This window comes from Oncorhynchus masou, chromosome 26 (assembly GCF_036934945.1).
Source record: "Oncorhynchus masou masou isolate Uvic2021 chromosome 26, UVic_Omas_1.1, whole genome shotgun sequence".
In the NCBI taxonomy this organism is placed as follows: domain Eukaryota; kingdom Metazoa; phylum Chordata; class Actinopteri; order Salmoniformes; family Salmonidae; genus Oncorhynchus; species Oncorhynchus masou.
Window position 1 is genome coordinate 18,572,547 of NC_088237.1, and position 17,204 is coordinate 18,589,750.

Sequence of the window (17,204 nt, forward strand, 5' to 3'; positions counted from 1 at the left end):
GTAAGTAACTATGCAGGCCCATATGAAGGTAAGTTAAAACTTGAAGGGTGCTAAATGGCTTCTCATTTGATTGAAGATATGCTGCACCAAAAGAGTATTTTGTGTATGCAGCTATAGGCTTATCTGACCTAGTGGCTGTGGGTTCAAACTTCTTATGGGGTGGGCTCCTTACGCCAGAACCACAGACTCCTTCAAACGTTCTTCTTTGTAATTTTGACAATGAGAATTGCAAAAATGTATACAAAAGCACACATAGATGATATTAAACCCACAACATCTTGGCAGTAAGTCAGTGCTATGACTATTAAACCACCAAGTCTGTACCCCTTTCCTGCAGACAAATGACCAAGTGGCCTCGAGTGGAATGTTATTCATATTTTACTTAATTTCATAAATAATAAACTATTTTTACGCCCCAAAATCTGGTGTTTATGTTAAACTGTTTTGCTATATTTCAGTCTTCTGTGATGTATATTAAGTGTAATATTGGGGTGCAGACAAAAAAATGTATACATTTCAACTCTAAATCTGATATGGTAGTTTTTTTCTTTTTTTAAAATAACCATGTGTGTGAGGTGTATACTTTTGTTTCAAACTAGATTTGTTTAAGACCACCAAGACACTGCGTGACCCTGATACTGCCCACTGCAGTAAAAGGTTAATGATTCTTCTTCCTCTTTATGTTTGACGTTAAGAGTTGCAGAAATCCACACTGAAATGTAAGAGTAGAGGATAAAACCTTCAACTCTCAGGTGCAAGGTATGGTTATAACCTCTGAGCCACAGACTTTTTCACACTTTTTATACTCCTTGTAATTTTGACATCGAGAGTTGCAGAAACACGCACACACAATATGATATTTGAACCTACAAATTCTTGGCTGCATGGTATTGTTTAAACCGCAGAGCCACATACCTCTTCACACTTCTTACAGTTCTCTATATATTTGACATAGAGTTTTGGAAATGTACATTAAAGCACAAGTTGTTTGGGTATTATATCTTCTCAATAACAATTGCAGTATTGAATCATCAGAAGTGACATACTAGTAATGAGTTACTACTATAAAGCAGCTTTCTTTTAGATGATAAAATATACAGAGTGGTAAACAACTAATCTTGAAGAAAATATATCCAACTCAAATTGAATGGTTTTGTACCTTTTCAGTTGCAAGCATCCTTAAACTCCCTCTCTTTAATTCAATGAATAGGCTACATTTATCACATACCATTACACACCAATGGCTGGTGGGCAGGTAATCCAATTCGGATCATTTTCCCACCAACTAATTTCTCACCTTCTGCAATGCCATTGGTCTGTTAGAGTAGACTTCGTGACGTTCGACGTCACGTCCACGTGTCATATAACTAGGAAGAAACCCGTAAACATTGTGCCTGTAAGGAGGCAGAAAATATTTTGGTTTAGCCTAAAACGCTTACATTTAGCTTGACCGTTGTTCGACAGTAAGTAAGTATACCACCACATTCTTTCTGTTTTGTGTGCTGTATATAATATATTTCCTAAAATGTACGTAGGCTTCTGCATTCTTGACCGCCTTATTGAACCACTTCAATGCACAGCTGTCAGTTGCCGACAACATTAGCTGGGAAGCGTGTTGCCTATTCAAATGTATCATCTAACATTATTATTCTGTGCCAAAGCGGCTGCCTAGCTAAATCCACAGGTTTCTTATTCTGCCACCATATCGAAGCAGTGTCACCCTGAGTGTCCTCTCTCCATAGACCGTATAGAAAGCCTATCTCCCATGCAGCCTCCTTGAAAGACATGCAAGTGATCAAAGCTATTAACGTTCACTTTTTTTAAATTATTTTATTTTTGCATTTTCCAATTAAGAACATTCAAAACAAAAGTGAAAAGATATTAGACAACGATAGGACAAAGTGACAGTAACAGACGAACGTAACAAAAATAAATTATAATTATATAAACAAACATCCAATGTCTCGTTATTTTTTTAAATTATTGTATCACCTGCCGTAGGCTACATATTATACATTACGTGTGAAACATTATGTGAGGATTATATATAGATTCAATCAATGAGATGTGGGGGGAGATTCTCCATATAGTCAAAAGGTTGCCAAATTCTGTAAAATGTCTTTAACTTATTCCTCAAGCAGTAAGTGATCTTCTCCAAAGGGATACAACTATTAACTTCCGAAAGCCACATTGCGACTGGCAGGGAGGAATCCAATTTCCATTTCAAGGCAATACATTTCTTGGCAATCACTAGCAATATTTCTGTTAGCTTTATAGTATGGCTTTGCCTAAGATTGGTGTTAGTAAAGTTACCCAGTAGACAGACCTCCGGGTCTAAAGGGAATGCAACCCCGTGAATTGAGGATATGGTATCGCATACCCCCTGCCAGAAACCGTGTAGTTTTGAACACTGCCAAGTGGAATGGAGGAATGTTCCTTCATCTGAGCCACATATAAAACATAGGGAGGAGATATCTGGGTTGAACTTGTGCAGTCTAGATGGGGTGATATAGAGCTGATGGAGGAAATTAAACTGGATCAGTCTGTATCTGGAGTTCAATGTGGATGTAACCCCATCCCTGCATAGGTCACTCCATAGATCCTCATCAAGATCAATACCCAGATCTTTCTCCCATCTAAGTCGGGGTTTATCTAGCCCAGGCAGTGTTAGTCCTGACATAAGAGCATTGTAAACACGGGAAATGGTCTTGAACAGTGGTTGGTCTGCGTGGCAGAGTTGTTCAATAGGTGACATCTTAGGTAGGTTCCATTGTCCCTTGAGAGTCACCCTAATAAGGTTTCGTAGTTGTAGGTAGCTAAAGAAGTCCCTGTTAGGCAAGTGGTATTTCTGTTTCAGCTGATCAAAAGACATAAGAACTCCCTCCTCGTAACAATGTTCCAGAAGAGTGATCCCCTTATCAGACCATGGTCTAAAGTTACTATTCTGGAAAAACATAGGGATCAATCTATTGTTCCATAAAGGGGTTTTAGGGGAAAGGAATCCCCCTCGTCCGAACAGCTCATGCAGTTTGCACCATGCCAGGACAGAATGTATGATTAAAGGGTTGTCTGTGATGGTTTTTATAGATTTTCTGTCTCATTTGTAAAACAAATCTGCCCCAGTGTCATCATTTACCTCAAGCTTTTCAATGTTCAACCATGAGGGAGAGGGACCCTTGTCAAACCTCTGAGCCAGAAACCTAGACTGCAGCCCAGTAGTACATTCTAAAATTGGGGAGGTTTAAGCCCCCTTGACTGTAAAGGGTCAGTTTATCCAGGCCAACCCTAGGGGTTTTGCCGTGCCAGATAAACCGTCTGGTCAGCTTGTCGAGAGAGGAAAAAAATGCTGCGGGAACAGGGATAGGGAGTGATTGAAACAGATATAGAAACCTGGGCAGGACATTCATTTGAATTACATTGATTCTACCCAGTAGAGTGAGAGGTAAGTCCATCCATTTACAAAGGTCAACCTCCACCTTTTGCAACAAACTGGCCAGATTGAGTTCATAGAGGTTGTTCAGATTACCATCCACCATTATGCCCAAATATGTGAAGCCCATAGGCGACCATCTGAAAGGAAGCTTGTGCTTGATGGTATGATGGTCAATGACAGACAACGGTAAGATTTTGCTTTTATCAAGATTGACCTTATATCCAGAGAAAGAACTATAACACTGTAGTAGGATCTGCAAGTGAGAGAGGGAGTGTTCTGGGTTTGTTAGAAATAAGACAAGGTCGTCCGCAAAGAGTGATAATTTATGGGTATGGGGGCCCACCTCAAAGCCATGTATGTCAGGGCACGTTCTTATAGCCTCAGCCAACGGTTCGATGGTGGGGGCTAATTGGGCAACCTTGTCTGTTCCCCCTATAAAGAGGGAAAGAGGAGGAAGTAATCCCATTGGTAGCAATCCTAGCTTTAGGAGATTTGTAGAGTGATTTTATCAAATTTACAAACACGGTACCTAAACCGAACTTTTCCAAGACGCGAAAGAGGTATGGCCATTCAACCCTATTAAAGGCCTTTTCAGCGTCGAGGGAGACTGCGACACTAGGTATTTTGTTTTTGTTAGCAAGGTGAATTATATCAAAAAACCTTCTTGAGATTGTTGGAGGACAATCTATTAATTATGAAGCCAGTCTGATCTGGGTTGACCAACAGGGGAAGACATGACTCCAGCCTCTTAGATAGCATCTTGGTGACCAGTTTACAATCTGTGTTAAGGAGAGAGATTGGTCTATAGGAGGCGCACTTCAGCGGGTTTTTCCCTTTCTTGTGGATTACAGTAATCACTGCTTGAGAGAAGGACTCGGGAAAGCAGTTGTCTTCTCTGGCTTTTTTAAGTACCTCCATAAGGTAGGGGACCAACAGCTCCCTAAATGCTGTATAGAACTCTGGAGGGAAGCCATCCTCCCCAGGAGATTTATTAGAAGGTAGGGATTTAATGGCCTCCAACAATTCAGGAACTGAGAAGTGTTCACTCAGGCGCTCGCTGTCTTCCCCTGACAGGCATGGGAGGTTGAGAGAGGAGAGAAAGGAGTCTATCTCTGATAGATCATCGCTTGATTGGGAAGTGTAGAGGTCTTCATAGTATTTCTTAAAAGTATTATTCATTTCAGTAGGGTCGAAGGATATCTCTTTAGTAAGAGTTTCTATGGCATTAATTGTCCTCTTACTTTCCTCTGCTTTCAGTTGCCATGCCAATACTTTGTGAGCTTTCTCTCCAAGCTCATAATAGCGCTGTTTTGATTTAGTGATGGCCCTCTCAGCTTGATATGTGTTCAGAATATTATATTTAAGTTTTTTATTTACCAAAAGCCTGTATAGATCTTTAGTCGGGCCTCTTTGGTAGGTTTTCTCTAGCTTGGAGATTTCAGATTCAAGGGCAATCAGTTCCGCACCGTGTTTTCTCTTCAGCCCTTTAGTATAGGAAATCATCTGTCCCCTCAGATAGGTCTTCAATGTGTCCCAAAGAATGAAGCTGTCAGGAGCAGAGGGTTTGTTTGTCAAAGTAAAAATATTGATCTGCTCTTTGATGAATGCACAAAATTCAGGTTGCTTTAGAAGTGTAGGATTTATTCTCCATCTATATGCTCCATTTACCTTGGTAGGAATGGAGATTGATAATACCAGAGGAGAATGGTCACTAAGCAATCTGGGGAGATACTCGACATCTAACACTCTATGAAACGGTTGTGTCGAAAGTAAAAAGTTATCTATGCGTGTGTGTGTCTTGTGTGGGTGTGATTAAAAAGAGTAGTCTCTATCCTGTGGGTGCAACTGTCTCCAGATGTCTAGTAAATTGAGATCTTTCATGAATGACATGGTGAGCTTGCTGACTTTGGTAAGAAGTGAGGGTTTATCAGAAGACCTATCAAGAACTGTATCTAAGCAAAAATTAAAATCTCCTCCAACCAGTAGCCATCCTGGTGGTGCTTGAGCAACCTGAAGGAAGACATTCTGAATAAACATATGGTCATCGAAGTTAGGAGCATAAATATTCAATAGGGTCCAAGACTCTGAAAACATATGCCCCTGCACCAAAACAAACCTGCCAGAGGGATCAGAGATGGTGTTGTTGACGCAGAAGGGGATGTGTCTACTTATCAAAATTGCAGTTCCTCTTGCTTTGGAGTTAAAAGAGGATGCAAAGACTTGTCCTACCCATTCCCTCCTCAATATCTTGTGTTCACTGGCTGTAAGATGTGTTTCTTGTAAAAACACAATGTCAGCCTTTAATTTCTTGAGGTATGTATAGACTCTTTTCCTTTTAATCGGGCTGTTAAGACCTTTTACGTTGAATGTGACATATTTTAGTGGGTTAAGCATAGGTTGGGTTTCAAATATGTAACTGAATAGAAATCTATCATATGCAGATAATTAGGAAATGTTTCAACTTTGGTTTGAGCACAAAAGTGACCTGTGTGTCTCTTTAGGAAGGAAACAATAAACATAGAAAAAAGGAAGAAAAAAATAATAAAAATCCCACCCACCCCAATTGTCAGACAAGAACAACAATCCCAACAATCAAACATGAATGCACTTGTAGAGATACGTTGCTGCTCGCTTTCCATCTTGCTCTGACTAGCTAAACCTTGGCGTAAACTAAAACCTGCGAGCTCTCTAAATTGAAAACAAACGTTGTGAATAGATATTTATGGCTGAATATTTACAGCCCACGGTAAGGGATGCTTGAGTCTCTTTACGAATGATTAACATAAATGAGGAGGAAAGCAGTGGGCCTAAGCCCACTTATTGCTTCACCCAGTGGATATGGACTAAACCAAAATATACTCTCCTGTAAATGTAATAGAACTCACCCCGGGAAGATACGGTTAGTTGAAAATGTACAAATCAATTAAAGTGACCGGGAGATACCAGCAGTTCAGTCCGGATAAGAGAAAACAAACAAACTGCGTTTTATCCCCCAGAGAGACCGTCCTGGCTCAGACGTTGCTCAGTTCTTTGAGAAAAGTGTGCACTTCTCCCGGTGTGTTGAAGAGATGGCTTCGGCCTTTGTACTGAACTTTCATCCGCGCAGGGTGGATGAGGTAGCCGGTGATGTTCTTCTCCTTCAGTGCTTTGGCGGCAGGTCTGAACTGCTTGCGGCGTCTGGCGAGATCCGCGCTCATATCTGGGAAAAGGCTGACCCTCTTTCCATCGATGGTGATGTCCCGTTTGGCTCTTGCGAGTTGCAGTATCTTCTCTCTGTCTTGGAAACGGAGGAACCTGATCAGGACGGCTAGTGGGGACTCATCTGGCCGGGGTTTCGGCGCTGATGTTCTGTGGGCGCGTTCGATTTCCAGCGGTTTGGTGAAGTTGATTATGCCTAGGAACTCCGGGATCCATTGAGTGAAGAAACGGACCGGGTCACGGCCCTCGCTGTCCTCATTCAATCCCACCACACGGATATTACTACGTCTACTCTGGTTTTCAATCTGATCTACTTTGTTTTTGAGGTAGGCATTGTCCTTTTACAGTTGTGTCAAGACCTGGTCATGTCTAGCGATGGTATCTTCAACTGTGCTAATGCGCAACTCTGCCTCAGTCGTTCTCAAAAGGAGATCATTCATGGAGGATGTCAGGTCGTCAATGGAAGAATGGAGTTCAGCCGATTTCTTATCGATTTTCAGAGAAAGACCTCTGTTACCATCCTGAATTTCCCGGAGGAGAGTAGCCAGCATGTCGGCAGGCTCGCAAGAGGCTGCTGAGAGCAACAGTCTGGAACTGTCGTCTGAGTTATGAGGGCTAATGCTAATCTTGCTAGCTGTAGCGTTATCGTTATCTTGGGAATCAACAACGTTTTGGTCGTCCTTCTTGCCTCTCGGTCGGAGGTCCATGGCTCTTTGGGAAGGTAAGTACTTGACAATTTATCAGCCGATGTTAGAATATTGTTTCAACGTTGTTATTTAGGTAAAAATAGAATAACTTTGAAGAGCTCGGTTTGTCAACGTCTGCTCAGCTCCGCGGCATCACGTGCTCCTCCTAACGTTAACTTTTAAGCTATGTGTGTACCTCTAGAATTTCTGATAGTCTGTATCCTCAGAAAAATGCTGTGCATGTCATTTTCAAAGTGATTATCGTCTCAATTTCACAGTGGGGAGACACAATTCAACAAGGAGAAGTTGCTGCAAGGTATGTTATTTATAAACATTCCAACCTTGACCAGTAATGACCTTCACTCGGGAATCCTGTGTGATTTTAAAAACAAAGATTGTAAGAACCAGCTATAAACCTTTCCTTGTTGCTCATGTATCGGCTAGTAGAATCAAAGTTGATACTCATCTGTTTCCATGTTCACTTGAGGGGGAATGTTAAAAGAATGGTCACTCACAAACACTGACTAATCCCTTATCCAACTGGTTTTCTAAGTGTGTCTACAGTTGAAGTCGGAAGTTGACATACACTTAGGCTGGAGTCATTAACTATTTTTCAACCACTCCAGAAATTTCTTGTTAACAAACTATTGTTTTGGCAAGTCCGTTAGGACATCTACTTTGTGCATGACACAAGTAATTTTTCCAACAATTGTTTACAAACAGATTATTTCCCTTATAATTCACTGTTTCACAATTCCAGTGGGTCAGCAGTTTACATACACTAAGTTGACTGTGCCTTTAAACAGCTTGGTTAATACCAGAAAATAATGTAATGGCTTTAGAAGCTTCTGATAGGCTAGTTGAAATCATTTGAGTCAATTGGAGGTGTACCTATGGATGTATTTTAAGGCCTACCTTAAAACCCAGTGCTTCTTTGCTTGATGACATGGGAAAATCAAAAGAAATCAGCCAAAACCTTAGAAAAAAATTGTAGATCTACACATAGTGGGGCAAAAAAGTATTTAGTCAGCCACCAATTATGCAAGTTCTCCCACTTAAAAAGATGAGGCCTGTAATTTATCATATGTACTCTTCAACTATGACAGACAAAATTAGAAAAATAATTTATTTGTAAATTATCGTGGAAAATAAGTATTTAGTCAATAACAAAAGTTTCTCTACTTTGTTATACCCTTTGTTGGCAAATACAGAGGTCAAACGTTTTCTGTAAGTCTTCACAAGGTTTTCACACACTGTTGCTGGTATTTTGGCCCATTCCTCCATGCAGATCTCCTCTAGAGCAGTGATGTTTTGGGGCTGTTTCTGGGCAACACAGACTTTCAACTCCCTCCAAAGATTTTCTATGGGGTTGAGATCGGGAGACTGGCTAGGCCACTCCAGGACCTTGAAAAGCTTCTTACGAAGTCACTCCTTCGTTGCCCAGGCGAAGTGTTTGGGATCATTGTCATGCTGAAAGACCCAGCCACGTTTCATCTTCAATGCCCTTGCTGATAGGAGGTTTTCACTCAAAATCTCACGATACATGGCCCCATTCATTCTTTTCTTTACATGGATCAGTCGTCCTGGTCCCTTTGCAGGAAAAACAGCCCCAAAGCATGATGTTTCCACCCCCATGCTTCACAGTAGGTATGGTGTTCTTTCATCTGACCATATGACATTCTCCCAATCTTCTTCTGGATCATCCAATTGTTCTCTAGCAAACTTCAGATGGGCCTGGACATGTACTGGTTTAAGCAGGGGGACACGTCTGGCACTGCAGGATTTGAGTCCTTGGTGGCGTAGTGTATTACTGATGGTAGGCTTTGTTACTTTGGTCCCAGCTCTCTGCAGGTCATTCACTAGATCCCCCTCCGTGTGGTTCTGGGATTTTTGCTCACCGTTCTTGTGATCATTTTGACTCCATGGGGTGAGATCTTGCTTGGAGCCCCAGATCGAGGGAGATTATCAGTGGTCTTGTATGTCTTCCATTTCCTAATAATTGATCGCACAGTTGATTTATTCAAACCAAGCTGCTTACCTATTGCAGATTCAGTCTTCCCAGCCTGGTGCAGGTCTACTATGTTGTTTCTGGTGTCCTTTGACAGCTCTTTGGTCTTGGCCATAGTGGAGTTCTGAGTGTGACTGTTTGAGGTTGTGGACAGGTGTCTTTTATACTGATAACAAGTTCAAACAGGTGCCATTAATACAGGTAACGAGTGGAGGACAGTGAAGCCTCTTAAAGAAGAAGTTACAGGTCTGTGAGAGCCAGAAATATTGCTTGTTTGTAGGTGACCAAATACTTATTTTCCACCATAATTTGCAAATAAATTCATTAAAAATCCTACAATGTGACAATGTGAAATCTAATTTTGTCTGTCATGGTTGAAGAGTACATATGATGAAAATTACAGGCCTCATCTTTTTAAGTGGGAGAACTTGCACAATTGGTGGCTGACTAAATACTTTTTTGCCCCACTGTAACTGGTTCATCCTTGGGAGCAATTTATAAACACCTGAAGGTACCACGTTCATCTGTACAAAAAAATAATACATAAGTATGAACACCATGGGACCACGCGGCCGTCATACCGCTCAGGAAGGAGACGCGTTCTGTCTCCTTGAGATGAACGTACTTTGGTGAGAAGAGCAAATCAATCCCAGAACAACAGCAAAGGACCTTGTGAAGATGCTGGATGAAGCAGATACAAAGCCAACTATATCCACAGTATAACGACTCCTATATTGACATAACCTGAAAGGCCACTCAGCAAGGAAGATGCCACTGCTCCAAAACCGCCATTAAAAAAAGCCAGACTACGGTTTGTAACTGCACATGGGGACAAAGATTATACTTTTTGGAGAAATGTCCTCTGGTCTGATGAAACGAAAATAGAACTGTTTGGCCATAATGACTATCTTTGTTTGGAGGAAAAAGGGGAAGGCTTGCAAGCTGAAGAACACCATCCCAACCGTGAAGCACGGGGATGGCAGCATCATGTTGTGGGGGTGCTTTGCTGCAGGAGGGACTGGTGCACTTCACAAAATAGATGGCATCATGAGGTAGGGAAATTATGTGGATATATTAAAGCAACATCTCAAGACATCATTCAGGAAGATCAAGCTTGGTCACAAATGGGTCTTCCAAATGGACAATGACCCCAAGCATACTTCCAGAGTTGTAGCAAAATGGCTTAAGGACAACAAAGTCAAGGTATTGGAGTGGCAATCACAAAGCCCTGTCTTCAATCCCATAGAAAATTTGTGGGCAGAACTGAACAAGTGTGTGTGTGTGTGTGTGTGTGAGCAAGGAGGCCTACAAACCTGACTCAGTTACACCAGCTCTGTCAGGAGGAATGGGCCAAAATTCACCCAACTTATTGTGGGAAGCTTGCGGAAGGCTATCCGAAACATTTGTCCTAAGTTAAACAATTTTAAAGGCAACACACTCCATTAGTATTTGGTAGCATGTAAACTTCTGCCCCACTGGGAATGTGATGAAAGAAATTAACAGCTGAAATAAATCCTTCTCTCTGCTGTTATTCTGATATTTCACACTCTTAAAATAGTGGTGATCCTAACTAGAGGTATCTCTGTCTAATCCGAGGTGAGTGATCGCTGTCCTGATATCCAATTATGATTTTTCAACACAATACCAATTATTGGAGGACCAAAAAAAGCCGATACAGATTAATCTGACTATTTTATTTTTTGGGTAATAATGACAATTACAACAATACTGAATGAACACTTATTTTAACTTAATATAATACATCAATTAAAACAATTTAGCTTCAAATAAATAATAAAACATGTTTTGGTTTAAATAATGCAAAAACAAAGTGTTGGAGAAGAAAGTAAAAATGCAATACGTGCCATGTAAGAAAGCTAACGTATAAGTTCCTTGTTCAAAACATGAAGACATATGAAAACTGGTGGTTCCTTTTTTAACGTGAGTCTTGAATATTCCCAGGTAAGACGTTTTTTAGGTTGTAATTATTATAGGACTATCTCTCTATACCATTTGTATTTCATACACCTTTGGTATTATAGGCAGTTTAGTATTGCCAGTGTAACAGTATAGCTTCCGTCCCTCTTCTCGCCCCTACCTGGGCTCGAACCAGGAACACATTGACAACATCCACCCTCGAAGCATTGTTACCCATCGCTCCACAAAAGCGCGGTAAGGGGAACAACTACTCCAAGTCTCAGAGCGAGTGATGTCACCGATTGAAACACTTAGCGCTAACTAGCTAGCCATTTCACATTGGTTATACCAGCCTAATCTCGGGATTTGAGTCATAAACAGCTCAATTCTTGAAGCATTGCGAAGAGCTGCTGGCAAAACGCACAAAAGTGCTGTTTGAATGAATGCTTACGAGACTGCTGGTGCCTACCATCGCTCAGTCAGACTGCTCTATCAAATCAGACTTAATTATAACATTATCACACAGAAATACGAGCCTTAGGTCATTATTTTGAAAAAACAAAACGTTTATTCTTTCATTTGAAATATGGAACTGTTCCGTATTTTATCTAACGGGTGGCATCCATATGTCTAAATATTCCTGTTACATTACACAACCTTCAATGTTGTGTCATTCTGGCAAATTAGTTCGTAACAAGCCAGGCGGCCCAAACTGTTGCATATACCCTGACTCTGCGTGCAATGAACTCAGGAGAAGTGACACAATTTCACCTGGTTAATATTGCCTGCTAACCTGGATTTCTTTTAGCTAAATATGCAGGTTTAGAAATATATACTTCTGTGTATTGATTTTAAGAAAGGCATTGGTGTTTATGGTTAGGTACACGTTGGAGCAACAACAGTCCTTTTTCGCGAAAGCGCACCACATCGACTATATGCAACGCATGACATGCTAGCTAAACTAGTAATATCATCAACCATGTGTAGTTAACTAGTGGTTATGATTGATTGTTTTTTATAAGTTAAGTTTAATGCTAGCTAGCAACTTACCTTGGCTTCTTACTGCATTCGTGTAACAGGCAGGCTTCTCGTGGAGTGCAATGTAAGGCATGTGGTTAGAGCGTTGGACTAGTTAACTGGAAGGTTGCAAGATTGAATCCCCGAGCTGACAAGGTAAAAATCTATCGTTCTGCCCCTGAACAAGGCAGTTAACCCACCATTCCTAGGCCGTCATCGAAAATAAAAATGTGTTCTGAACTGACTTGCCTATTTAAATAAAGGTGTAAAAATATATATATTTTAAATCTGTGTCCAAATATACCGATTTCCAATTGTTATGAAAACTTTTAATCGGTCGACCTCTAACTGACCTAAGACAGGGAATTTTTACGAGGATTAAATGTCATGAATTGTGGAAAAACTGAGCTGAAATGTATTTGGCTGAGGTATGTGTAAACTTCCGACTTCAACTGTACCTGTTGGTCTTGTGCTGTCAGGTCAGGGGGTGGACACTTCTCTGTCGGAGCCGGGGCTCCAGCAGGCAGAGGCTGCAGGACTGTACCTCAGAGAGCTCAGGTTCTCCAAGGTGTTTGTCAGTAACCTGCAGCGTGCCAGACAGGTGAGTTTTCCTGAGATGCCACTGGTGTTACATGTGATGTTGTCTTAGGTTACAGTTAGGGGACACTAACCTCGTCCACCCAGTTGGCTCTATGTAGCAATTGAGCCTGGGACCAAGGTTAGGTGACCACCAGAAAGAATAACAATGGACAGCAGATGTAGGATGTAACCTCTAGTTTAGATTCCCAGTGTGGACTTATAATTGCGGCTGCACTGTCACTGCCGTTCAATAGCAGAAAATGGCAGATGTTGGCAACTTATGTCCAAGTAAAATCATTCCTTACTACAACACCTTTTCAGTGGGAAACACTCAGATCAGACATTAAAGTCACTTCAATAATTCCTGGAACAAAACTTCTCCATTGTATATGTTACAGTGAAGGAGAGAATAGAGCAGAGGATATATTGAACCACAGAAGTAGACCAAAGGATATGAGACATGCCAGCAGGTAGAACTAAACTCAGCAAAAAAAGAAACGTCCTCTCACCGTCAACTGCATTTATTTTCAGCAAACTTAACATGTGTAAATATTTGTATGAACATAACAAGATTCAACAACAGACATAAACTGAACATGTTCCACAGGCATGTGACTAACAGAAATGGAATAATGAAGGGGGAGGTCAAAAGTAAGTCAGTATCTGGTTTGGCAACCAGCTGCATTAAGTACTGCAGTGCATTTCCTCCTCATGGACTGCACCAGATTTGCCAGTTCTTGCTGTGAGATGTTACCCCACTCTTCCACCAAGGCACCTGCAAGTTCCCAGATATTTCTGGGGGGAAGGGCCCTCGCCCTCACCCTCCGATCCAACAGGTCCCAGATGTGCTCAATGGGATTGAGATCCGGGCTCTTCCCTGGCCATGGCAGAATACTGACATTCCTGTCTTGCAGGAGATCACACACAGAACGAGCAGTATGGCTGGTGGCATTATCATGCTGGAGGGTCATGTCAGGATGAGTCTGCAGGAAGGGTACCACATGGGGGAGGAGGATGTCTTCCCTGTAACGCACAGAGCTGAGATTGCCTGCAATGACAACAAGCTCAGTCCGATGATGCTGTGTGACACACCTCCCCAGACCATGATGGACCATCTTCCTCCAAGTCGATCCTGCTCCAGAGTACAGGCCTTGGTGTAATGCTCATTCCTTCGACAATAAACGCAAATCCGACCATCACCCCTGGTGAGACAAACCGCGTCTCATCAGTGAAGAGCACTTATTGCCAGTCCTGTCTGGTCCAGCGACGGTGGTTTTGTGCCCATAGGCAACGTTGTTGCTGGTGATATCTGGTGAGGATCTGCCTTACAACAGGCCTATAAGGTGTAAGTCCAATCTCTCACAGCCTATTGTGTACAGTCTGAGCACCTGATGTAGGTATTGTGCATTCCTGGTGTAACTCGGGCAGTTGTTGTTGCCATCCTGTACCTGTCCCATGGGTGTGATGATTGGATGTACCAATCCTGTGCAGGTGGTGTTACACATGGTCTGCCACTGCAAGGACGATCAGCTGTCCGTCTTGTTTCCCTGTCGCGCTGTCTTAGGCGTCTCACAGTATGGACATTACAATGTATTGCCCTGGCCACATCTGCAGTCCTCATGCCTCCTTGCAGCATACCAAAGGCATGTTCACGCAGATGAGCAGGGACCCTGGGCATCTATCTTTTGGTGTTTTTCAGAGTCAGTAGAAAGGCCCCTTTAGTGTCCTAAGTTTTCATAACTGACCTTAATTGCCTACCATCTGTAAGCTGTTAGTGTCTTAACGACCGTACCACAGGTGCATGTTCATTAATTGTTTATGGGTCATTGAACAAGCATGGGGGAAAGTGTTTAAACCCTTTACAATGAAGATCTGTGAAGTTTATTTGGATTTTTACGAATTATCTTTGAAAGACTGGGTCCTGAAAAAGGGACGTTTCTTTTTTTGATGAGTTTAGAAATACAGTAATGAGGGCAATGTTAGTTTCTAGCCTAGTAGCTGATTTGGTTGTAGGTGTGGAGATTAAGACAATGCTGTCATTGTTCACACATCCTTATCCTTTGTCAGACTGCAGAAATCATTATGAGGAACAATGTTCATTCCTCGGGCGATGAAATGGTCTTTGACCCGTTACTCAGAGAGAGGGTAAGTCTTTCATATGCCTCCTTTTGCATGTATGTAGTATACATTTGATCCAGCCCAGTCTACCTCAACAGGGACCTTAGAGTTTGACATTCAAATACAATGCATAGAAAATGATAATCCAAGTGCTTCATCAATCATACAGAGTTTTGGGATCGCAGAAGGACGGCCCAAGGAGGATCTGAAGAACATGGCTAACAGAGCCGGCCAGTCGTGTCGAGACTATACTCCTCCTGGAGGGGAAACCTTGGAGCAGGTTAGACTGGGATCTGAACATTTGATCAGCTTTCCCTTTGGACTTGCTGTTGGCTAGCAACAGCTAAGAGCTGGATTCCATGGCCAACAGTGCCATGCAGGGGTTCAACTCGGAACTTCAAGGCAGAAGCTCAACACGTAGTTCAGAGGTTAATATTTTTTGTTCTTCTAGGGAGATGAGTATTTTAGTCCTTGAATAATTTAAACGTGTGTCTGTCTCCTTCACGGTAAGGCTGCGATGCAAGAAGTTTCTAAAGTCCCATTACCAGCACATGGTTGACGACCACGGCTGCTCAAGACAGAGCTCTGCTGCTGTAGTGAGAGGGGCCAGTGCAGCCGAGTCTGGCACAGATGGGCCCCTACCTGGTCTGCCTGACGACGGGATGGAGGGTGTCCCTCTCCATGCCCTGGTGGTGAGCCACGGGGCCTACATCCGTGTGGCTGTGAGACATTTTGTGGAGGACCTGCAGTGCTCTCTGCCCCAACACAATGTCCAAGGTGTTGTCAGCCTGCCCCAACACAGGCATCAGCCGCTTTGTCCTCATCGTTTCTCCCACAGTCTGGCCTGGCACTCTCTGCTGTCCGCTGTGTTTTCACCAACAGGAAGGACAACCTGACCTCCCGTAACATATGTTACATCACACATTAAAGATGGACAAGGCAACACAAAAGGTTTAGTCACTACTCTGTTCTGTTTAAATGTTATTTACTGTAGCTAACAAACCACTGAAAGCAAAGAATATCTGGCACAGTGACCTGTCTAATATTGATGATATGAGTTGGGGGGAGATTTTACTAGGGTCATTGAGGAACCCTAATCACCAATTGATTCATTTTTTTATTTTATACACAGTAAATAAATTAAGCATTTTTGCACAGTTTATCTTTGCCTGTTTTAAAGCTTGTTATATAACCATGGTGACCTAGGCTCTTTTATGCATATGTATTGGAAGTGCCCCAAAGTGGATAGATTTTGAAGACCGGTATTTTATCTACCTTATCTGATGTTCTTGGTGTCACTATACCAGTCCTTAAGGATGACTCCTCACACACACTGTCGCTCCAACAATGACGTGTAATGCTGGCAGGTTTAACAGCAGAAAAGATGCATGGCGCTGCAATGGCAATTACACACAAAAATGTACTACCTTAGTTGTTCTTTTGATTGTTCGATTGTGTATTTATTTGGCTAGAGATCGGGGTGGGTTGGCTTGAGAGGTCGGATGGTGCAGCTTGAATCAGTCTGAAGTTGGGTCCATATCCCCGTAGTGATATCATGTATCTATTTTACATCAATTTTTTGCTCCTTTGTCATTGAGGTTTGTCTGTTTTTCCCGTTCTATTAACAAATGTTATCAGAAATTGATCAGACAAGTACACTGAGAAGTAGAGGACACAAAGTATTATGGGAATACAGGGTAAATGTTTTGCTCTCAATGGACCCTTTTTACAGTAGATCATTGCTCAGTGCAAATTCTGCAGGATGTCTGTATATCCTGTGTTGAGTCGATTTTCCTGGTCTTCCAATATTTCTCCATGGAATGTTCTATGGAAACTTAACACTTCCTGTGTCATAGTCCAATGAAATTAGGAGTTGTTTGGAATGTTTTAGTGTGGATAATGTAATGGTTTGTTTCCACTACTAAGTCGATCATGTTGAAGATTTAGTTGTATTGTTGTCATATTATACCGAAGGCAGAAAAGTGTGAGGAATGTCATATTTTAAAGCCTTTACAATTCAACATGGAGTTATCACTTGTGGTCCTTGTCCATTGAGATAAATTATACACTGCAAAAAGTACAGCGTTACAGTATTGTATTGATTAATCACAACCCCAAAAAAGGCTTCAATGTGTCTAACATGTTCAATGGCTATGTATTTCAAGTGTCCAAAGTGGTCACAAACTTCCTCTGATCTTGCTCAAATGTAATTGTCACTAAAGGTTGCATAAGAGGCAATAGCATGTGC

The 17,204-nt window shown here is 41.8% G+C and overlaps 1 pseudogene; it reads left to right on the plus strand.

Moving 5' to 3' along the window:
* Window positions 1–10: 10 nt before the first annotated feature.
* On the plus strand, window positions 11–16,116 carry LOC135515108 (fructose-2,6-bisphosphatase TIGAR B-like; annotated as a pseudogene).
* The last annotated feature ends 1,088 nt before the right edge of the window (window positions 16,117–17,204 follow it).